We start from the raw sequence: 24,921 nt of genomic DNA, 5'->3' as shown, positions 1-24,921 counted from the left end.
TGCTGTTTCTGAACCGGCGCAAATACCTTGTGGAGTACCTCAGGGTGCATGTTTATCCCTGGCCCTTTTTAATGTATACATCAAACTCCTTTGTGACCGGCTGGCAAAATTGGGGGTACAGTTCACTAATTATGTGGGTGATAATCAACTCCTGATGGAATGAATGTGCAATTAAACCAGGCACTCTGACAGGTTAGCGGATATCAATGGATATCCATGGGTCCGTGAAGAATTGGATGTCAGCAAACTTGATGTGCCTGAATGATGTGGAGGGTTGTCGTATTTTAGTGCTGGATAATCTGAGACCTTTGGTGTTCTTTTCGAGGCCTCGCTAGGCGCAGATGTGCATGTTGATGGTACTGTTAAAAAATCCCAGTATCATTGAGAGTGTTGAGGCGGATTAAACTATTTCTCTCCAACAAGAATTGTGAATCCTTGGTTAGAGAAATAATTATGGCCAGAGTAGACTATTGCAATGTGCTCCTAAGTGGTGCCAGCAAAGATTGTATCTATACACTCCAGATGGTACAGAATGAGGAAGTCAATGTAGTCGGAAATGTCCCGAGAAGAGACCATATCTCCATCGTTAGGAAAGAGCTGCACTGGCTGCCGGTAGTTGCTAGAGTGTGCAAGGTAACCACCTTGACTCATAAGTGCCACTATAGGAATGCACCTACCTATCCCAACTAGAGTATGGAATGGTACAAAGCAAGCAGACCCTTATGCTCAAGTAACACTAAGCGCTCCCAGTCTGCCCTAGAGTTAAACGAGTAAGGAGAATGGTCGTGCCTTCCGAGCTGAAGCGGCTCGTGCCTGGAACATCTTGCCCATGGATTTGTGCCAGGAGAAGAACCTTTGGGTTTTCTGAAAACATCTAAAAAAAACTATTATTTGAGTACACATTTTTTGCAACCTGATCCTTGTACCCTGTCCTGTCTTTCAGCAATGTCCTTTTGTTGATGTGTGCCCTGATGCCTGCAGGCTCGGCGTGTGACAAATAAATAAATGAATGTAAATAAGCAATTTTTTCTAAATCAATTATTTTTTTTTGAGGTTGTCCTTTTTGTAAAACGGGTAAGATTTAAAATGTTCCAGCAAAACAAAGTAAATGTGTCCAGTCTAAGTTCTTAACTTCTGGCTATGATAATGCATGTAAAGGTTTGAGAGTGTCCCGTGGGACTTTAAATTAGCAACTGTGTAGATGGCCGTTATAATGAGGAGCTGGCTGTGAAATTCCTGTGAAGAAGTGAAAGCAAAGATGTCCTCTATTTACATGTAGGTCTGTTTCTAAAGAGGGCATGCTCTTTTTACTTGTACTTTTATTTTCTGACCGGATAGATTGCAATAGATTATTCAAATGAATTTGTTAATTATTAGAATGTGAATTAATACATTTTAAAATGATTGTATGTATTATGATTATTAGTATTGAGTGTTAAAAATATTAATTATTTAAATAGATTACTGACAGTAATGGATTTTAACAAATTATTGAACAGCAAAGTTTAGAATGAGGGTGCAATAAATGTGTTTTAAATGAATGGAGGACATGTTGGAAATTAGTTCTTAGTTATCTGTCTAATATTAATAATGCAATTGATTTTACAAATATAATTCTAGTGCGATTTACGTCTTTTTCCTCTTTGGCTAAATAACGTTTTCATTTTCTCTGCAACATAAAAAAATGGATAAAGATAAGTTTACAAAGTTGGTTTCCCATGTATATGACAAATAGCATTTTAAATATGTTTGCATTTTTTACCTATGAGAATAATGTAAAACTAAACTTAAGCATAATTATAAACACACTACTGTAAAACTTGTATATAAAACCAGCATAAAACAATCATTACAAAGCTACTATGCACTTCTACTTCTACTGCTACTACTATGAATCTATAAGATGTCCTTATGATATAAACTATGATAAAGCAACAACACACTAAACAAGGATCATTTAACACTATGGCACTTTTCAAATAGAAAAAGTAAAAACATTATTCCTGTGAAAAATTGGGAGGGTGATGGAAACCTCCCCTGGTGGCAGTTCCTGTTTAGAAAAGAAAGAGAGGGCACATATAATTAGTATCATGTCATATTTAGTCAGTTAATTCATTTATCTTTCGGAAAACATACTGAACACAAAATAATTATTTAAAATATGTAGACATATAATTTTAAGGCACAACAACAATTTGTATATAATTTGCTTAGGAATAAATCCATAAATAAGAGCATCACCTGGTGACTTTTGGCACCATTATAGAGCTTTAATTTGTGGCCATCATAAATAAGTGAGACACATCCACCATTCAGGAAGCAATCAGGAAGTGTAGAGTCATTTGGCATGGGATGGAGGGACAGCTGTGCCAATTTCAGTGCTATCTACAACTGTTAAAGGAACGTTAAAGGAACGTGTTCTCTGAGAATAGAATAGTTTGCATTCTGAAATTGATTGGAAACACTTTCCATTTGCTCATGCTGCAAAGAAATGACCTCTGATTAAGCCAGCGTTTGACATTAGTTAGTTCAATCACAGAAGGCACACACTCCAATAGCCCCCTGATTACTGAAATGGAATGTAAAGGATGTGTTGCTTCTGTGGGCCAGGGCATGCTTGCCCTAAACCTGGAGGATGACCCGTGTGCTTGCCAGCTTTGTGGCATACTATAACAGGTACTAATGTGGAGTGGAAACCTCTTTTCCTTGCTCCGTCATACATAACTATAGGCAACTGATGAAAGATTCTTAGTAAGTAAAAGCCAACATGATGCTGAAAGATTGTTACCTATCACACCAGACGTGTTATCAGTTATGGGGACAAACTGGAAAGCCTGCCTAGCCACCGTCCTTAGAAATCACAGGACTACACAAGTATTGGTTTCGCTAGGACACATGCTCTAAATACAAGATGCCATTATGCCTAAAGTAGAGATACTTATGATTCTGCAGAATGTTGCTTATTTCTGAAACTCTTGAATCCTTTACAAATCTTTTAACTGTCGTTCTTCAACACAGGAATGTATCACTGAGGAATCAGGAAGAGCTGATCAGACATGACCTGTTGCAAGCTTCTGCTCGAGGGAACTGAGAGCTACACATTATTAACTGTCAGAAGGCCATTTTTACCAGCTCGACACAGATAAACTCACATTTAATGCAAACCAGGACCACTCACAGCCAGCCAAGCCCATGGCTCTAATCCTGCTACAAAGACCACTAAAGAAATGTACAAGATTTCTATAAACATTTTCTATTCTCCTAAAACTATCATGGAAACCTACAATAAAATGTTATTATAAGGCACCCTTTGAGTAACCATTTAGAACCATTAAGGTGACTTCTCTTCTTTTGATCCTATTGATACCATTAGAGCCTTAAACTAATTTTGAGTATTTTCATTACATTCTTCATTTGGTCATGGAGGTATTCATTTCTTGGTTTCTGGAGAAATGAGCGCATTGAGCCAAAACATCCCTTAGTTAAGTAGGCACATACCTGCAGGAACCACCTGTGATCACTTCCGCTTCTGGCAGGGAAAGCAGCAGCAGCGGAGTACCCTACGAGGAGGAAAAGAAACATCACTTTCAATAAGGCCTCAATTGTCCTGCTGAACATTATTTATTCTAAGGGAATATTTTAAAAGCATTTAAGAACTTGACACACCACGATAGACCTCCCATTGCACTGTTGGCGGAAAGAATGACCTGTTGTGTTAGGCATACTATGGAACATTTTATTATTTGTGTTTCTCTTTGGGTTTTTAAATTGCATTGCAAAACATGTTTGAAGATTGGTGGTGTAAAAAGTTGTTTTTCAACTATATGCACTTACATAAAGAAAAAAAAAGAAAAAAATATATTATGGACCATTACATAATACCTAATAGCTCCAAGACTCAGGCCATGAATGTACAAGTGCATGAGTGAGCACTTGTGTGAGTGTGGCATTCACCATGTGTTTGTGTATGTATATAGCATGTTTTTTCTCCAGGTCTCATCTCCATTTTTTTTTTTTTAAGTTGATTGACAAACATATTTCCTACCTCTGCCACCACTTCCTTCTCCGAGATGTTTCTGGGATGGGAGGGCTGTAAAACAAAGAACATTAAATGATTTCAGTTCCATTAGGGCTCTTCTTGCACAGAGCTCTCCTGGTGGACACAGAGGTTCACCTTTCCCGTGGAGTACACTCCATTCCTGATAAACGATGGCCAGGAAATGGCCAGGAGACTTGGATGTCCACTCAGTAACTTCATATCTCTCACCTGGCATCACATGTGCTACAACCTCCCCACCCCGCCCTATCCCCCGTCACCCCACCCGGGATGGGTACAATGGAAATCCTACACTCCAGCATTAATAACATTCTTCTTCTGGGGTAAAAACTGTACAGGCTCTTTCTATTTGTTTAAAATATATATATGTATATAAGTTGTAATCATTATTTGACAAAATGCAGATTTCAGAAGTAGTACATGCTTCCCCACTCTGAACCGGCAATAGACTTCATATGTCTGATTAGTTATCCATTTATTTAACTATCGGCAGCCCAAGATTCCTGGAACTTACAGAATTGCTGGACTCACTAGCAAACTCTGTCAGAAGGTTAACTGCTCCTAGTGTTTTAAAAGGATTCTGGTAAGAAGGGATGCAGAGACTCAGGGTGAAATGATCCTGGCTAGGAAGGGAAAATGAGAGGTTGGATCAACATGTACTATATAGGAAGGGGTACAGAGGGGCTGGGTAAAGCTATCCTGGGTAGGGAGGGAAGGAAGAAGGAAGAGTAAAAGGATACTAGATAGGAAGGGGTGCAGAGGGGCTGGGTTGAAAGATGCTTGTAGGTGGGATAATGGGACAATGAATAGTCACTTTTCCTCCTAACAGCTTTGCTCAATGGGAAAGGGTTCACATGTCTGTCTGTTGTCATTTTATTACCGTGAATGACAGAATCATGTCCTTCTGCTACAGAGAATAACGCAGTGCCTATCCCATAATATCTGTCATCAACTCAAGGTAATATCAGAAATACTAAACAGGTGAGTTCCATAATGTCAATTCGTAGAAGTACTTACAGAGGCTCAGGACTGGTTGGTTGCATCTCATCGCCTATAGAATAACAATAAAATCAAAAAGAATTAGGAAAGGGAAGTGACGTGGCTTAAAGTGAGTGACAAGGCAACATGTAAAAAAGAGTTCAGAGAGAGGGATAACGAGAGAAAGAGAGCACGAGAGATACGGAAGAAGAGTACAAGAGAGAACGGAGGAAGAGTGCAAGAGAGAGGGAAAACAGTAATTGAAAGATAAAGGAGGACATTAATTGGGTACAAGATGGAGAGCAAGGGCCAGACTAATAGCGTAATACAATATTGAAATGGAATCTATAGTTTTTTCCCCTGAAGTGCCACTGCAGTGTGGAAGATGACTGCCAGAAAGCACTGCAGTGGGGGGAGTGCCTTTCTACAATGCACAGTAGGAATATCTTGTCATCCAATAGACTTTCTGGGTCCAGCTGCTCACGGTGGCCAATGCGCAGGCGCAATACTAGAGTGTGTGAGACGTGACAAAGAGCATTTCCAGATCTCCAGTCAGACATTTATATGTAAAGACCATGTGCTGACCCCTTGAAGTGTCTATTTATATCGACCTATTCTATAGAAGGCATTACTCTGTCTAACCTGGAAGTGACACCTTCAAATCTGTCTGGGACCTCTGCGCACAATACCAGCAGCAAATGGTGGACCTGGGCAAAGCCGATGGCAATGGGATCTAGAGGCTAATATGTCCTGGGAAAATAATAAGGATGAGGGTGAAATCATGGACACCTACTTTAAGTGGGACTTAAGGAATCTTGATTTTGTCAGACTGTGGGATGAACACCTCTGCAGAAAGGGAAGGTGAATATTCCACCTCTGGAAGGTGCTGGATGCATGGGTCTTCAGGGATATTTTTGGCTTCAATTCATTAACACTATAACAGTGGGAGCATGGTCTAATGTGGCCAATCGTATATGCCTCTATCATGCTTATGCTGAAATACCAAGAATACATCTGAAAATCACAATCCTTACCAGATTTTAGAGTGTCCAGTGTTGAATCCTGTAAAATACAACATAATAATCAGTGGTATACTTCACAAACAGACTTTCCTGAAATTCCTGCAGTAAAACATAGAGCCGTGTTAGTATAAAGCAGAGCTACACAACCACTCCAAGAGCAGCCAATGGCAACACATTGCAATTACAGAGTGTGGCACTCATCGCCGGCCCTGCATATCCCAAGGATTGCGATAGAGCAGCGACTTAAATGCAGATAACAGTGTCCGGGGTCCCTGGATGATACCTTGCAGGGCTGGCTAAACTCGACTATGGACAAACCACATTGCATAGTGGAATTCAGAGGATAAAAAGAGCCTAATAAGCCCAAGACTGGACTCTGGATAAAAGTAACGCACGGTTGATGGCTACAAGCTTATATGAATTAATCTTAAATACTGACTGGCAAATGCTCTGGGCAAACCTTCAGCCCATCGTTTTTCAGCCTGCCACGCCATTATAGGAGGGCAAAGACCATATGACAATCAAGCGTGGTCCCACCATAAAATGGGCAGTCCAGTCCAAACTTCTAGGTCATATCCTTTCCTTTCTGCACATGACCACACGCATCCCCAGACATGTTTCAGCGTAACTGGCCGTCATCAGTGAAGTGTAACTTGGGTCTCTGGGTACAGCAGGCTCAGGACCCACATCTGGCCAAAGCCGTCTCACTCAAGGTGACGAATGGAAAATTGAAGGTTGATGACTGGAAGGTGGGACCATGCCTATTTGCATATGGACTTTCCTCCTATGTAATGGCATGGCAGGCTGACAAGCAATGCTCTGGGGGGTTGCGTAGAAGGATGCCAGAGGTTATTATTCATTCAAAACCTTCCAGGCATTCCTCGTTTGTGTTTCGAGAGAAATGTTAGCTGTCTGCGATCCTGCCCAATGGTAGGACATTCCACAGCCAGCGAATCTCAGAGGGATCATTTGCTGGGAACAAAGGGATCCTTATAAGACTTTATCTCAATCAGCAAAATGATAATAATGTTGTTAAAATAGTCTGGTCCAGTAAAACACACATTTATGGTCTTCTGCTGGACTTCATTGTGAAGCTCAAACACTCTTGATATGGGGTGTTTCCTATGACTGGCACTATAGTTATGATATACTCTTAGTGGCAGCAGATACAAGACATAATTAGCAACTATTTTTCTCTTGATCATTGTATACGTCTGGTGCACTTTCCTCAAGGGCCTGATGGGAATGACAACAAGGGATAATTGTCATTTGTTATTATGCCCAGAATAATCTCACATGAGGGGGCATGAGCACCCTTGTGGTCTTAGTATAAAACGAGAGGTGGCTTTCGGTCCTAATTAGGACCAGGGCTACATCAAGCAGTTCTGAATGGCAGCCCAGGGTGGGCTGGATTAGGGTAAAGGTGGCAAAATCAGCCTTCACAAATGTTAGTAATGTTACCAATTTTAATAGACCTGTGTCTGTCTCTTGTACCCACAAGTTCTATCTATATGTGCACTTTGGGCACCCCTCTGGTCAGTGCTCCTTTAAAGACATGACCCGCATTTTACAAAAAAACACTCTCCCTATTACGTGTAAGGTTTAGTATGAATTGTACAGCCCGGGAAACTGAAAGGATCAGTGATTAAAGATATATTGGTTCATATTCTATTCACCCACATAAAGAACCAAAACAAAGACATTCTGTAACCTGAGCTGGAACACCAAAGAGGGTAAATTGACAGGTATACACCCCACGTTCAAAAGTAGAGGTTCCTCATTGAGTGTGTCCCTATACTCTCTGCCTGCGCTTTGATATTGGGGTGAAAGCCTTTGATGAAAGCCTTCCAAGTATGTGTGCAGTGCGAGATGATCATTCTGTACTTAAGGTATGTTTTCCTCGGCTGATTATAGTGGATGGCTTTTAATATATTTTCTACCGGCTATACAATTGAAATTATTTGTAACCACAGATACATGTTAATTGGTCCTTATTTGGAGATGCAGCTTTCTGGCTTGGTGACAAATTTGGATTGGTTTGAAGCTTGACTAAATATCCCTGATCCTGCAGGAGAAGCCTCTGCAGGCGGAAAGGTATGGATGGGGATCTAATGTCAAAGGTGAAGAAGTCAATTTCTATCATATTCCAAATCCAGCATCCATGTTTACACCAGAGCACAGATGGTTATGTCAATTACTAATCAACCTAAAAGGTTCCATAAACATTACAGTGTCCTGAATGCATACATTTAAAGTGAAGCCCTTATTTAGATGAAAAAAGACTGTTTACCTCTGCCCAGTCTTCCGTGAAGCGATGGCAAAACCCTGTCTCGTTCTCACTGAACTGGCTCACAATGTCATCCTCCTCCTCACTGCACTCCGAGCCCTCTCCCTTCTCCTCCTCACCCCACTGGCTAGCCTCCCCCTCATCCTCCTCTCTAAGATACCCCTCCAGACTAAACTGACTACCTACTCCCTCCTGGCTACCCAATTCCTCCCCACACTCTACGCTACCCTCCCCCTCCTCCTCTGACCTACTCTGACGCCCACCCCCCTCCTGGCTACCCACTTCCTCCCCCCACTCTATGCTACCCTCTCCCTCCTCCACTGACCTACTCTGCCTCCCACCCCCCTCCTGGCTACCAACTTCCTCCCCACACTCTATACTATCCTCCCCCTCCTCTGATCTACTCTGACGCCCACCCCCCTCCTGGCTACCCACATCCTCCCCACACGCTATGCTGTCCTCTCCCTCCTCCTCTGATCTACTCTGACGCCCACCCCCCTCCTGGCTACCCACTTCCTCCCAACATGCTATACTATCCTCTCCCTCCTCCTCTGATCTACTCTGACACCCTACTCCCTCCTGGCCCCCTATGCCCTCCTGCTGCTCTTCACCTCCTGTACCCAACCCACTGAACTGTCCCTCCCACCCCCACTCCTGTTCTGTTCCCAGACCTTCCTGGTGCCCTCTATCCTGCCTGCCCCACTGCTGCCCAATGTAGTCACTATCCCACCCCCAGTACCTCTCCCCAAACTCACTCTCCCAACCCTGCTGCACCACAGTACTCCATGTCCCCTGGCCAGAAAATGTACCAGCGTGAGTCGACCATGTCCATGCCACTCCTTCCTCTGTCAACACTGCTGCGATGTAGTTAGAGGCAGAGTGGTATGTCAGTGATACGACTCCAGGGGAAAAGAATCCTGCCGTGTAGCTGTCACTAGCATAGTGGGCCACACACATCCCTGAATCAGTCCACTGAAATACAGTGGCTGATTGGACAGCAGTCTGCCCTACGCTCTCTGCCTGCCCCTCGTCCTCTTCTAGCAACCTGACACTACTCCTGTACGGCACCACCTGTCTGCCAGTGCTCTCCTCCTGACAGGGTTCTTGCTGATCTGGGTGCCTGCTGGTGGTCCTTATTGTCTGAAAAGTAAAGAATGTGAAATGTTATTTTACTTTCCATGCTTTTGTTGATCCATCCCAATATCTACAGGTGAATCGGTGCAACTTCTCACACCAGGTGCATTGGGCATAATGTGGACAAAAAAGGTTTATTGAACACGGTTTTCTAGAACTTCTGTATTTCTGATTAGATGAAAAGAATAGTGTTTTGTTTCCATAAAATTCCATTTTAGGTATTAATTAGCATTTCATTTCGTAGCAAAATGTTCACATTTAAATACAGTGCATTGTTTCCTTTTAAACATTGTTCTGCCTTATTTGAACATCCCCGCCTGCACTCTGCTTAGTGGTTTTAGAGAGTTTGAGTTTAGGGCAGAAGATATTTCTCCAATTCCACAGATGTTTTCGTATGAGGTTGTTCGCCCACTGAACCCTAAGCAAAAGAGAAACACAGAAAGGTAAACATGCTTGCCAGCGCTTTTTGAAAAAAATTAATGTTTCTGATGATGCATAGAATGCGTTTCAAATGACCACGTTTCTTCCAAGGACATTGCATTGAATGGCAGAGACACATCAGTTCCTAAGAGCAGAGGTCAGCAGCTCACCTCACTTTGCCACGCTCCAAAATGTTTCAGGAAGGCGACCGTGGCAACTGGTTTGAACACCTCAACCTGCCATACAGCTAGAAAATGACCAGCAGCCCAGAATGCCGATGCCTGAATTAAATGGCCAGTGAACCCACACTTTCTGCTGGTCGTTCGGTTGACGCTATCTTTACATCTAACACCTTAATTGTTGCTGAACCTCCTCCATTTTCATTAAGTGATGATTCCCACATCCTAATTCACTCTTCTTACTTCCACATTTCCTGCAATCTCCAGGTTTCTTCCTCCAACTCTCTCCAAGAAAAGGAACAGGTCAGGCCTCACAGAACTCACATCAGCTCTTTCCCACTTCTCGCTGACCATCCTCCCCTCTGCAGCTCCCACAGAGCCCCAACTCTCATTTATGACTGTTTAAATGTAGCCCTTAGGAGCACAGTGACATGGAAACCTGCAAAATCTCATCCAAAATCAGGCTACACCAAATGGTTTACTGCAGACTTGCATGCCCTGAAGCTCATCAAAAGTACCTCGGAACCCAATTGGCACAAATCTATGACTCAAGCTGACAAATCCCGTTCCCTCGTCCACACTAAAAGGCACCGTTCCAGAGCCAGGCATGCCAAAAGAAACTGCAAGAATCACCAACTTGTACAAAACTTAATAAGAGATTTTCTTTAGCTTAGAACTGTCCAAACATCTCTCCACCTATTCCCTTATTCCACCCTCTTCGCTCTAAGAGCTGTAAAGTCTTGTATTCCAGTGGCCTCTCGCCTATTGATCCCTTCACTTAACCACATTCAGCGCTACAAGCTTCTCATGATCCATCCCCTCAGCACAACAAAAAATCTCTTCCAAAGCAAATTTGATGCCTGGAAATTAGCTTCCAGGCATCAGGTAAGCCCTGCAGCCCCAGTGTCCCCAGAGCCTATTTTGGCCTTAACATCCATTGGCAGGCCAGTGCGAGCCTCACGCTCTCCCCCCCTCTGACTTCTTTCCTCTTCCCGGCCTTTGTGCCACCTCCCGTGACACCCCCCGTGCTCTATTGGCCCATCCATACCATCCACAACAAGGGCCTAACCCTCTGCATGCTGCTTACCTGTGCCATTTAGCTTGCATGCATCAGGTAAACGCTGCAGCCCCAGTGCCATCAGAGTCTTTTTTGGCCTTAACATCCACTTGCAGGCCAGTGCAACCCTCGCGTTTTCCCCCCCGACTGCTTTCCCCTTCCTGGCCTTTGTCCCGCATCCCGTGCCAGCCCCGTGCTCTGATTGTCCCATCCATACCATGCACAACACAGGGGGCCTAACCCTCTGCATGCCGCTTACCTGTGCCATTTAGCTTCCAGGCATCAGGTAAGTGCTGCAGCCCCGGCTGCTAGAGCCAAGAGAAATTGGCTCAACTTAATCTAGGGCGGCTCCTACAGTGGCGGCTGCAAACTGTGTCTGCAGATGCCAGCAGGGGATGTAGGCACCTACTAACAACAACCCAGCCTAAACTGCCAACTATACCCTCAACCCTCAGTCACATATATAACCAAACTGACCTGCTGTGCTCCACCACCTACCTCCTTCACTACACTGAGCTCAAGGAACAGGACCAGCAGTGCTACCACCTAGCTCCCCAGGTGCAGTGTCAAACTCTGCCTATTCGCCCAAGCAACAGCCGACATATTACTGCTGCTACCCTACTCATCCAGGTGGTTGCCAAGGCATAACCCCACCCGCAAACCAGCAGTAGCAGATGGATACAGTGTCCAGACGCACCAAACGAGGAACAGACTACGGTCAACCAGCGTCAACAAATAAGGTAGGCACAATCACTGGTATTAATAACCACATTAGCACTCACCCCACCATACAGCACCACCACTTCCAATAATTACATCAACCACGCACATCCGTCACATTCTCTAAGAAATCCACTGTGAACACAAACTGTTTAAAAACCTATTGTACTGGTCCCCCTTCTTACTCACTGAGGGAATGGATGTGCTGCCTCTTCGATCCGGAGCTACAAATCCCACTAAAACCCCAACGCGAAGCATATGCAATACTACTGATAGCTGCATGGGTGGTGCTGGCAAGGAAATTGAAACAGAAAGCACCCCCACCACTGCCAAATGGTTACAAAAGGAATGGGATATTCTTGCCATAGAATGGATCACCTACAAAATACAGGGTGAGGGAGACAAATTTCGCTTTGAATGGGGGTTAATACTAGGCTACATAAGGGGAGATTATATGATGCAATGGTGTCCCCAGAATCTGAAAATACTAGACATACTATAATACCGGATGCTTATGTGAAGGAAGATCGCAAAATGACCATTCCCGAAAGTATTGCAGACTATGAAGTGTGGGGCAGGGAATAGCAGGGGGGGGTAAGGAGGAGGTTAGAGGGAGGGGGTTTAAAGTTGGGGGAAAATTGCTATTACAATTTTATGGTATGTTATGCTTATTTTGAAATGTCAATAAAAACAAATTAAACAAACAGCAAACTATACTGTGAAACCTAGGCCTTTCTCCCACTATACAGGAGTCTCACATCTAGGTGTGTTTCTCCCATATCTGCCTATTGTGCTGTGAAACCTAGCCCTTTCTCCCACTATACAGGAATCTCAAATCTAGGTGTGTTTCTCCCATATCTGCCTATTTATTGTGAAACCTAGGCCTTTGTCCCACTGTACAGGAATCCCAAATCTAGGTGCATTCTCCCATATCTGCTTGTTGTACTGTGAAACCTAGGCCTTTGTCCCACTAGACAGGAATCTCAAATCTAAGTGTGCTCACCCATATCTGCCATTTGTACTTTGAAACCTAGGCCTTTCTCCCACCATACAGGAATCTCAAACCTAGGTGTATTCTCCCATATCTGCCTACTGTATTGTGAAACCTAGGCCTTTGTCCCACCCACTAGACAGGAATCTCAAACATAGGTGTATTTTCCCATATCTGCCTATTGTATTGTGAAATTTAGGCCTTTGTCCCACTTTACAGGAATCCCAAATCTAGGTGTGTTCTCCCATATCTGCCTATTGTACTGTGGAACCTAGGCCTTCTCCCACTAGAAAGGAATCTAATATCGAGGTGTCTTCTCCCATACCTGCCTATTGTATTGCAAAACCTAGGCCATTCGCCCACTAGACAGGAATCTCCAAACTAGGTGAGTTCTCCCATACTTGCCTACTCTATTGTGAAACCTAGGCCTTTCTCCCAAATCTCAAATGTTGGTGTTCCTCCCATATCTGCCTGTTGTATTGGGGGAGCTAGCAACCCTCCCACTAGACGGGAATCTCAAATCTAGATGTTGTTCCACCCTTGCATGCCATTTTCCAAAACCCAGGACTTCCCCACTATCCAGGAACACCGAGCTAGCCACTGAAAGCAATTGCTTAGAGCCAGATCATTGCCCCAGATAAATGCGAACCCACAGTCTAATTTCAGGAGCTTGTCAATCCAACAGTGCTACCCTGCATCGAACCCCTTAGTAATCGGACCTTGCTCGGCTTAGACCCTTCGTCATCTCAAGGTAGAAGACTGGAACCATAAACCACTACCCGGCCAACCACTGTTGAAACCTTGAGCTATCCAACCCATATCCTAAAACAAACCAAACCAGGACTCCACCCCACATTTACAACTCAGTCTTACGTAGACACCCCAGCCAACCTACAACAGCAGCCCTCAAGAGCACCTTCACCCCCGGGATCATAACCAACCTACAAAGGCACAAGCTCACAGAGTGCACCCCATTATCAAAGCGGAAGAGGACAAAACTCAACAACATCCAAACCACACAAGGTCCTACAGGTGGGCTACAGCCCCTCTAACCCAAGCTCCAAACTATCGCACCACCAAAGACCCAAAGATGCCCTGACACAGAGCTGGATGCCGAAGAGAAATGGAACAAAGAACAAACCGTCCGGATACGCGCCCGACTCTTGCAGAAACCGCCACAAATACAGAACACACATCGGAAAACACCCCAGCCAATGAAACAAACATCATGAGAAAAGAAAAATCCCTATATCTAACACTGTACCTCGTAACCGCATCACTCCCTCGACAACTCAACAGCATTAATACGCCCAGGCATGCTGAGAACCGACCAGAACCCCGCAGGAAGAGAAGAGAAGATCCAAGAAGAGAAAGAAACGAAAGCAACGCCCTCAACCTTTATGTCACAAAAACACAAGGGCACCACGAGCAACCACATCAAAACATAGAAGATGAAGAATTTATCATCAACCCGACAATCAACCTAACAGATCATTTCAGCAAGGAAGCAGAATACACGGAGCACCAACTAATTTGTGACCAAAACACAGAAGAAGCCCAACAGAACAACCACAAGACAAAGCGAGGATTAAAAAACAGTTCTAACAGCTTGCAAAAGTTCCACTGCAACCTAATCAACGCCAGATCAATGTCCAAACATGCCACAGAGATTTTCGACCTCTTATGCGACAGTGCTAGCGATATCCTATTCATAATCAAAACATGAATGAACACAGACAGTTCTCAGTCTCACTGCTCTGAACAGTGCAATAGTGACAGGTGTTCCAAGTAATTCAAAAAAGGAGGGATTTCTCATGAGTCCAATGCGTTTAATAACAAAGTAGCCTGACACGTGTTTCGAGTCATCACCGACTCTTCATCTGAGTCTGAAAGTTTCAAGAGCTAGCCTAACCAATTAAGTATATCGTGGCCAGTGCCAGATGCACTCTCTCACTGCTTCGCAATTGCGGAACTCTGTGCAATGCTGCTGAACTGAATGAAATGAAAGTAAGCCCATAATCAAAACATGGCTAGATGACAACTACAAAACCACATTGCATAACTGCATCCCTGACAACTTTAAGTGGTCACAAGTAAACAGGAAAAACAAAAGAGGAGGAGGACTGGCGATAGCATACAAGGAACACCTCAACATTAAAACAGATAAACCACTAAACATCAAAAACTGTGAACCCCTGATCCTTCACCTAACAGCAAATCCCAAAACAAACCTCAAGATCATTCTGGTATACAGACCACCAACATAGGATGTAACCTTCACCAATGCATTTGCTGAAGCCATCAGCAACATACCCATCGGACAGGGACACCTGATAATCATTCTGAGACTTTAACATCTGGTTTGATGAAGAATCCGCTAACTCACAAAAATCACTAGCCAAACAACTGTAGACAATGAAACTACATTAGCTATTCAAAGAAGTAACCCACACTGCGGGACATACGCTAGATGCAATCTTCGTCAACAAAAAAACTCATCACCACGGCACCTCTGGAGTGACCACCTCATCATTCCCTTCACGATCACACTCCCCACGACAACGATCAAACAACCCGAAAAACTGCCAACTATCATGAAAAGAAACTGGCGAGCCATCAGAGCTACTAATCTAGCTGAACAACTAGAAACCAACAAAACACCAGCAACAACCCTGGATGAAGGTGACCTCAAAAATAAAAATAGACCTACTTCATAAATGGATTTCTGGAACAATCGATGGGATCTCAAAGGAAAAACCTTTCACCCCATCATGCAAAAGAGTGACAGCAAAATGGTTTACCCCGCTACTCTGCGCCACGAAAAGAAAAAACGCTTGAACTAGAATGGAGACAGAAAGAAAATCAGGTGAAAAAATGACAACTCCAGCGACAAATACGCTCATACAAAAACGAAATCCATAAGGCCAAAAAGAAATACTACGACAACAGACTCACCAAAGCCACCAACACCCAAAAGGAATTGCTTAAAATCATAAGCGAAATGAGAAACCCTCCTGGCTGCAACAACACTCTGATACCTTCACTGAAGCTATGCAATTTCCTTGCGGACCACTTCAAAGACAAAATCACCACCATCCAACAGATCATACAAAGCAGACCAATAAACTACAACAGGCAACCCATCCAGCCATCTGAGGATCACCAGAACAAACTCTGAAGCTTCCCTCAAATATCAGCGGAGACATTCATGAAGCTGGTAAGCAACAGCAATAAAGCAGGCTCCCACATGGATCCATGTCCCCAGACATATAAACATCAATCCTCACACATGGAATGCCCATGATAATACTACAGAAACCTTTTCAACCAATCACTTTCAACAGGGAAAGTACCATGATCATTCAAATTGGCATACATCAAGCCGCTCCTCAAGGACACAGCAGGAAACGTGGAAGACCTCTCCAACTACAGACCCATATCCAACATCCCCTATTCAGAAAAACTAATCCAGACATATACGTCTACAGAATAACACAAGAATTCATAGAAGTGCACCAACTGTTGGACCAAGCACAAGTAGACTTTAGACCCATGAGGGGAACAGAAACAGCACTGCTCTCAATCTGGGATGATCTAAAGACTAATGCAGACTCAGACAAAAGCACAGCTCTAATACTTCTGGACCGCTCTGCAGCATTTTTCAGTCAACCATGAAATCAACATCGGGAGACTGGAAGAAATAGGAATCACAGACGCAGCCCTACTATTGATTAAATCCTTCCTAACAAACAGAGCAGAGACTTTTGGAATCAAACCTTTCAAATCTACTACAAGGGAATGCACTTGCAGAGTACCACAAGGATCATCCTTCTCCCCATTCCCCTTCAATACACACCTGATGCCACTAATCAAGCTCATCAAAAAACATGGCCTCACATGCTACAACTATGCAGATGACACACATATCGTCTACAAAATACAAGATACACAGGAAGAAAACAAAATCCTGAACAAGTGCCTACAAGAGCTCTACAGCTGGATGAACACAGACAGCCTCAAACTCAACCCGGGCAAAACTGAAATAATGATCATAGCTAAAAGCGAGGAAAACAACCATTACATCCCATGGCCAACGGAACTGGGTGCAGCACCGACTCCATCAACGATAGTAAAAAACCTGGGAGTCTTGATGGACAACGAACTAAAGCTTGAGCCACAAGTAAACATCATTAATTAAGAAATGTTTCTTTCTGCTACACGCAGTAAAAAGAATCCTACCATTCCTCTCTTTCACCCACAAAACACTCACCATCATCGCACTCATCATGTACAAAGAGTACACTATGCCAACAACCTATATCTAGGAATGCCAGAACGACTATTAAAAGAAATTCAGAGCATCCAAACGCTGTGGCAAGACTCCTGCTCAAACTAACACGAAGAGAACAAATCACCCCAGCACTTAAAATGCTGGCTACCAATAAAAGAGAGAATAAACTTCAAAACGATGTGCATAACGCACAGAGCAGTCCACGGCTAAGGAGCAGAGTTCCTAAAGAAAAAAATAACATCTATCATCTGACGAAATCACTCAGATCAAGAAACAACATACGCTTAGAACCAAAACCATACAATAAAAGACAATTCAGAGGATCATCTTTCGCCCACCTGGCAGCTTTAACCTGGAATAACCTACCAAAAAACATAAGCAACACAAGGGATTATCTGGAGTTCAGAAAACGACTCAAACCTTGTCTCTTTGCTCCAGATGCAGGAGGAAACATCTAGGAAGCAGGGACCCAAGGGGAAATGTGAATCCCCCAGGAGGAAATCATAACCCCTAACCGGGTCCTCTGTTATCAAAGCGGGGGTGGGTGCGCACTGACCACCAATGTCCACACACCACCAATTCTAAAGGGAACTTGGATAGGTGGGGACACCCAACTGGATGGGCAGTGAGCGACCAGTCCCCTGACCAAAACATTACCAGCCCCAGCGCTGGGGAACTAGCGGAAACCAGCTTGATACACAAGCCACCAGAGTTACACAAAGGAGAGCTCCCACTCCTCAACATGCCTGCCAACTAGGCAGACAAACTACAGTAACAAACACACAGGACAACCACAGAGGTTGGGCACGGAAACAAAAAGACAAAGTGGTAAGAAATTAACAAAATATATATTTTTTTAAAGAATTTTAACCGTACCATATAACCTCAACTTTCTGCTTACTCACCATAGGGAAACTCACACCACCACCTCTCTGCACAGCAATCCACATGCACTTCACTACATTGCAACAACAGACTAACAACACATAGCCCGGCACAACAGCACATGGGAATTTGGCACCGACCCGAAGACCACATTAAACTCAGCGAACGGTGCAAACCGAAATGAAGCAGCCAGCAGGACATCACAACTCTCACGTTCCTATTCCCACTACATCCTATTAACCCCCTCAATCTCCCTTCTCTTCACACTCTCCTTTTCACATTCGCCAAAGTGCCTGGGGACCACAGCAGTGGTGACGGTGTACGGTACAAATACCTTTAACATTAACGTAACATAACCGTCCTTTGGGCAGGAATTCAATAACATTTTAAACCCTATATTTTAGCAATAAAGAGGAAACCTTCTCACAAAACTGCTTTTTCTTTTAGGAAAAGTGCCTATTGTGCCGACACTTGTTTTGTGCTCTTGATGGTGCTTTCACCAGGCTTAGGCAACATATGGGACAGAAATGTGTACGACTACAAGTAAAGTGAAGATCATAATGAGGGAACTGATTGGCTGCCACTACTACCATTTACCAGAGGCGTAGCTTATTGTTACACACGTTTCTGTACTTTGCATCTGTATATATCTAATCTAAAAATAGAGCATGTGTATCTCATAAAATGCGTATCATTAAAATGGTGATTTCCCCTTTAACCTTAGAACCCTTTGTTGAATCTTCGCCAAGGCTGACAGGCAACGATGTGATCAAACATGCTAAATTTGGTTAGAATCCTTGTTGTGGCTCAAAAGTATAAGAAGTTGAATGAAATAGATGTTAACTTTATTACAATGGCGACACAGATGTATAGATAGATAGGAGGAGCGTGGCTAGCAGTCATGGAGTAGAGACGTGCCTCATTTGAGCTCCGGCATGATTTGCCCAATGATAAGCCTCCTGCATTATTGTATGCTGAAATTCAGGTAAATTGGGTGCCGGAGATAGTCAGGAGCTGCCAGGTGAAGTTTTGCAGCTCGGATGTTTGTGGAGGAGAGAGAGCAGGTCGACTGTGGAGCGCGAGGAGCTTGTCATGGCACCCGCAGCCTGAAGCAAGAGAGGCGCGCGGTACTCGTGATACTGAAGATGTATTGTGGGTGGGCTTGGACAGAAAGGGCGCCCTCTGTTTGGCGGAAAACGCTAAGGGGAAGACATCTGGTAGCTGGCAGCTTCTGATGCAAAGAGCCGCTGTATCCCCGAGGTGAGCCTCGGAGCGGGACCAGCACATAGGCAGGTGCCGGCTCTGTCATGAGCCGCGCACTGCCTGACATGCCTCTGTGGGGGTGAGCACGTAAGGAGTGTCAGCATCAAAGCGGGAGAAAGCTGCGGAATGCTCCGAGTGTGCAGACCTCACGGCTGTGCCCTGTGAGGTGGTCATTGTGGACAAGAGCAGCTGGCAGGCTGAGGACTCCGACACACGGCCCCCATTAGTCCAGTGACCTGTTAAAGAGGATTGGAAAACAGATTGGCCCCCCCGCCTACTGTGCCTGATAGAACTGTTCAAGGAGAGCATCAGAGTCCCTGCAGTCTGCTGCGGCTGGCTAGAGAGCGACTGGGGGCACCTCTGGGCAGCTAGTGAGGGACCCTTGGTTGGCCTGCTACATTTGGAATTTGCTGACAGTGATAACATAAGTGACTTTGGCGTATGTGCACCCTAGTGTGGGGAGGTGAAGTGCATGTACCTTTGCGGCAGAAGACTCTTGGCTGTATGCTGGGCCAGGCCCGTACCTCAGTGACACCCTGTGGGCACGAGCTGTGTGCCGCCTCCATTCCCGGCTGCCCCACATCAGTAGTTCCTTGCTGGTTTTGGGGAACATTGTCAGGGGCCGGGGGCAGCGGAAACCCAGGGCGTGGGAGCCTTGTGAGTCCTCTGGGCGGCCGATTGGGGTTCCCGACCCGGCTAGTGACACCTGCAAACATCGAGTGAAGGTTGCCTGCAGGGGTGCCGCAGGCTCGCCCTGGTGCTGATGGATCACGAGTGACACAGATCTGCAGCTAGAGGCTCTTCGGGGTGCGCTAGGCCCGGCCCCTACATTGATACTGCTAGCTGAAGGCCTGGACGGCATATGTCCTCCTTACTTGGGCCTCTGACAGCTGTGCTAGATCCGGCGTTGTAGCCTCTTGTTTGGCAGTGAATGTGGACACTTGAGCAAGAAGAGGTGTCACCTCCCCCGTCGGTCTGGGTTGACCTTGACGGGCTGAGCCGCAAGTTTGAGATTGAGGCGATGCAGTGGTACTGAGTGTGTTGACATTCATTGTTCCTGTGCCACCTGGGCACCCCATTGTGTCCATACCGGACGAACAGCAAAAGGGGAAGACCAGGCAGACCAGGATGGACGCTCAAGGGTGAGGGGAGCGGCGCAGCACAAGAGGAGGGAGTTGCTGCTCAGGTATTTCCGCCCCCAGTGGTGCAGACAGAGGAGAGCCAGATCTTGAAGGCCATTGCTGTGCTCCAGACCACATTGGAGAGTAAGATTGATGAGGTCATAATAGATGTTGGACTGTTAAGACAGGATGTCCTGCTCTGGCCGACAGGGTGCGGAAGGTGGAGACTCAGGTGGAGGAAAATAGACAGAACATCACAGGTGCCCTGTCAGAGGTGCGTGAATTGACGGCAAAAGTAGCAATACTGGAAAACAGGGCAGAGGATGCAGAGGGAAAAACGTGATGAAACAACGTTCATCTGCTGGGTCTGCCTTAAGAGCAGAGGGGAATGACCCCATGACATACATAGAGAACATGCTGCTTGGGGGGCGCTCTTGCACTCATACGAAATGGCCACCTGAACGAGTAGCTCTGTGTAGGGGAAAATCCTTATGCTTGATCCTGCCTCAATGGTGCTGTTTCATCTGCTGAAAACGCTACAAATTAATTCCTGCTGATCTGCTGAGGAGACTGACCGACTGCCGTTCCGCAGGAGGAGACCATCATGGAGATAACCCCACTTTCAAATTGCTGACTCGCCACTTAACGACGCCCCGTGCTACACCTCCACAGTAAGAAGTTCATAGAGCACTCGAGTGGCCGGGCTCCCGGGCCAGACTGGGGGAGGCACAGCCGCCTCATTGCGCAGAACGACCTCACCTGAGACCATTGCACACCACAGCGGCCGGCCCTTGGTCTCCCCAACCCTCTGCAGTTTGCGCTCTGGCGAAAACACACAGAGGCATCTTCACCCACCTCCTTACTGGAGGGGGACCACCCGACAACTACTGCCAGAGAGCCGCAACCTCACCGACCACTGACGGTGCACCCTTGCGCCGTCTGGACTTCACAGTCCCTGCACTGGGACCTCCGGTGGCCCTGCTGTCCCTGAGATCACTCCCCCCCATGTGGATGGTAGCCGACCATGCGTACATTCAGCGGAGCACAGTGCTGATTCTACTGGGACATGATGGACCGTTGCTGTGCCGTACCATTCAAGCTAGCAGTGCAAGGTACTGATTACCCTCCTGCTGCTGCGCACCGTACGGTATAGCCCCTCGACTGGCCCATTGGCATTGGGGTGGCGCGAAGGTCAGACTTGGCCTCCGGTGTGGGGGGACAATCCCGGGTGAGGCCGCTGCACCGAGCGCTGCGCCTGCAGCTGCCCTTAACGAGTTTGCAGTCCATGGTTCTCTCCAGGACGAGTCACCTGGTGTAACGCTCACCTGATTCTCGCAGAGGCGCCGGTCTTGACTGGGCGACTACCGTATCTTCAAAGGTGATGTGTAACACACGGTTGGCTCTTTGGGCTGGACCTCTGTGCACTGTATGCCTGACTCAAAGAGTAAGATGTCTGCAGATAGAAAATATGGGATTAATGAACTTGGGTTATTGGGTGTCCCTCTCTCCTTCCTTTTCTCCTCTCCTGTAGAACCCCAAAGGTTAACGCTCTCACCTTAGTTAAGTGAACGCCGAGCTCTCAATCTGCCTCGGGGCAGGGTGCCGTAACCAGTTTCTTCACTGGATGGGGTGCGCAGGCCTCTTGACTTCAGAGGACTGCTGTCCGTCGTTTACTGCACGAACGGTGAGTTCCGAGTATTTCAAATGTCTTTAAAAGTCTTTTGTAATGATGTCTCTTATTTTGCAGGGTTCCGGCGATGGCGGATGACGGGCTGAAGTGAGTTGAGGATGGACCCGTATGTGGAATAGAAGCGCCTGGAAGCGCGTAAGTAAGCGCTTGTTGCTTACTTCACGATGCACACTAACTGTCCTTTTATGTTGCAGGTACCAGTTCGGAGCTGCTGAGGGATGCCGGAATACCCACTGAGTTCGGCGTGGATGGAGTAATGGCACGTGAGTATTAAAGTTGCCCAATGTCTTTAAACGCACCTTCTTTTGTCTTTCAGATGCGGGATGCAGCGCCGAAGGCCTCAGGAGCGTGCGAAGAGTTGGTAAGCTTTTGTCTTTCAGATGCCGGAATGCAGGGCGAAGACCTTCGGAGCACGTGAAGAGTAGGTAAGCCTTTGTCTTTCAGATGCCGGAATGCAGCGCGAGGCGTTGGTGACAGCCGATGGACCAGGTAAGAGATGCGCTGTCACTGAAGACCATAGTGCTAACCTGTTCTTTCTTGTCTTTATAGATGTTGCTGAAGACTGGATTCAGGACGGTAAGCCTTTTTCCTTTAGGCCCAGGATCAGATGCAGAAGACACGATGAGCGTTCTGCTGCAGAGGATGCAGAATAACGCAAAGCAAGATTCATCCATCGGGTGTGGTTTAAATAGCCTTCTGTAGTGCTTAGGTGTCTTCTTCCACAGCCTCGCCTAGGTAAGAAAAGAGTTCCTGCTTTCCAGAAGAGTTCCAGTGTTCTGAACCTAGGGAGTGGCTCCTGCCCCACCCAACAGGAAAAGTAGTCCCAAACAGAAGAGGATCAGAGGCTCATACTGGCAGGTCAGTAAGCAGCATGGTCTGCTGCAGGTAAGTCCACCCAAGCATTATGAGCCCGGCGCTTGCAGCGCTGGGACTGGGCATATTTATGAGCCTGGCGCCACTGGCGCCAGGACAGGGTCCAAAAGGTCCCAATTGGGACTGATTGGCACTCGGAACCTGGGTTATGGGTCTGCTTCCAAGGGTGTTGGGTAAGTCCTGACCTTTTGGAAGCAGAGATCATGACAGCACCCCCCCTCAAGGCCCCTCCCAAACCGGGCTTCCCCGGGGGTTTGGGCTTGTCAGGAAATGTTCGATGAAATTTTTTGATTAGACGAGGAGCGTGGACATATTCTGCAGGTTCCCAGGATCTTTCTTGAGGGCCGTAGCCTTTCCAGTCAATTAGGTAAAATAGCTTAGATTTGGATATCTTGGAGTCCAGGATGCTTTTGACTTCAAACTCGAGTTCTCCATCAACTAGGATAGGTTTTGGAGATTTGGTTAGTCGGGTTTGAGGTTGCACGGGTTTCAAAAGAGAGACGTGGAAGACCGGATGTATCTTCATGTGAGGGGGCAAGTCCAACTTGACCGCTACTGGGTTTACTATGGTAGTGATGGAATAGGGACCAAGGTATCTTGGCTTGAATGTGCGTGGTCCTTTTAGAGGTAGATATTTGGTGAACAGCCAGACTTGATCTCCTACTTGATATTTGGGGGCTTCCTTCTGATGTTGATCTGCTCCTTTCTTGTATTGTTCCTTAGCCCTTTGAAGGTGAGAAACGGCTTCCTTAAAAGCTTGGGTGATGGTAGAATGCAGGTAGTCTACTGCTGGTGTTCCAAGATCTTGGGGTGGATCCAACTCTGAGGTTCGAGGGTGACAGCCGTATAAAAGAAAAAACGGGGTTTTCCCAGTTCCTGAGTGGACAGAGTTGTTGTAGGCATATTCGGCTATCCAAAGGATATCTTTCCAAGTTTTTTCAGTTTGTTGCAGCATGCAGCGTAAATACTGTTCCAGAGTTTGATTGGTCCTCTCGGTTTGTCCGTCGGTTTGAGGGTGGTGACTGGTCGATAATCTCACATCAATTTGAGCCGACCGACAACAACTTCGCCAAAAATGAGAAATAAATTGACTACCTCGATCCGAAATTAGAACTGAAGGAAAACCGTGCAGTCGGACGATGTTTTTGAGAAATTCTTGGGCCAGAGTTGTTGCTGTTGGCAAGCCTTTGAGTGGAATGAAATGCGCCATCTTGGAGAATAAGTCCACGATTACCAGGATCGTATTGTATCCGGAGCATGGAGGTAGATCGGTGATGAAGTCCATAGAAAGCGTATGCCAAGGGCGAGGTGGGATGTCAATAGGGCGTAAGAGGCCGGCTGGTCTTTCCTTTTGACTCTTGTTTTGGGCGCATACTCCACAGGACATTATAAAGTCTCTGATATCTTTTTTCCAAGACGGCCACCAGAAGTAGCGCTTGATCTTTTCTGAGGTTTTCGCCATACCGGGATGTCCTTCCATTAAAGACTTGTGATAACAAGAGATTACCTTTTTCTGTAAATCTGTGCTGGGCAGGTATAATCGTTCTTGGAAATACAATAAGTTGTCCTTCACTGCAAAGTCCTTTCCCTGCAGATGCCAATTCTGTATTTCTGCTGGAGTTACAAGTTGCCTGGCTTTATCCTTAATTTCCTCTATGGATTGTGTGGTTATTACACCCAGAATTCCTTGTTCGGGAATGATAGGTACAGGTTTAGGGTTGGTCAAATGTTCTTCCACTCCCATCCGAGAAAGGGCATCAGCTTTACCGTTTTTTGTACCAGGTCGATAGGTAATGATGAAGTCAAACTCGGCAAAGAATAGTGCCCAACGGAGTTGTCTAGAGGATTGGGCTTTTGCGGTTTTCAAATATTGCAGGTTTCGGTGATCAGTAATCACAGTAACGGTGTGTCGGGCCCCCAGAAGATAATGCCGCCAAGCCTTAAAGGCAGACT

The sequence above is a fragment of the Ambystoma mexicanum genome, chromosome 6p, assembly GCF_040938575.1.
Source record: "Ambystoma mexicanum isolate Mex_15411 chromosome 6p, UKY_AmexF1_1, whole genome shotgun sequence".
Taxonomy (NCBI): domain Eukaryota; kingdom Metazoa; phylum Chordata; class Amphibia; order Caudata; family Ambystomatidae; genus Ambystoma; species Ambystoma mexicanum.
The sequence above is the reverse complement of the archived record's forward strand: the minus strand, read 5'-3'. Positions refer to the sequence as shown.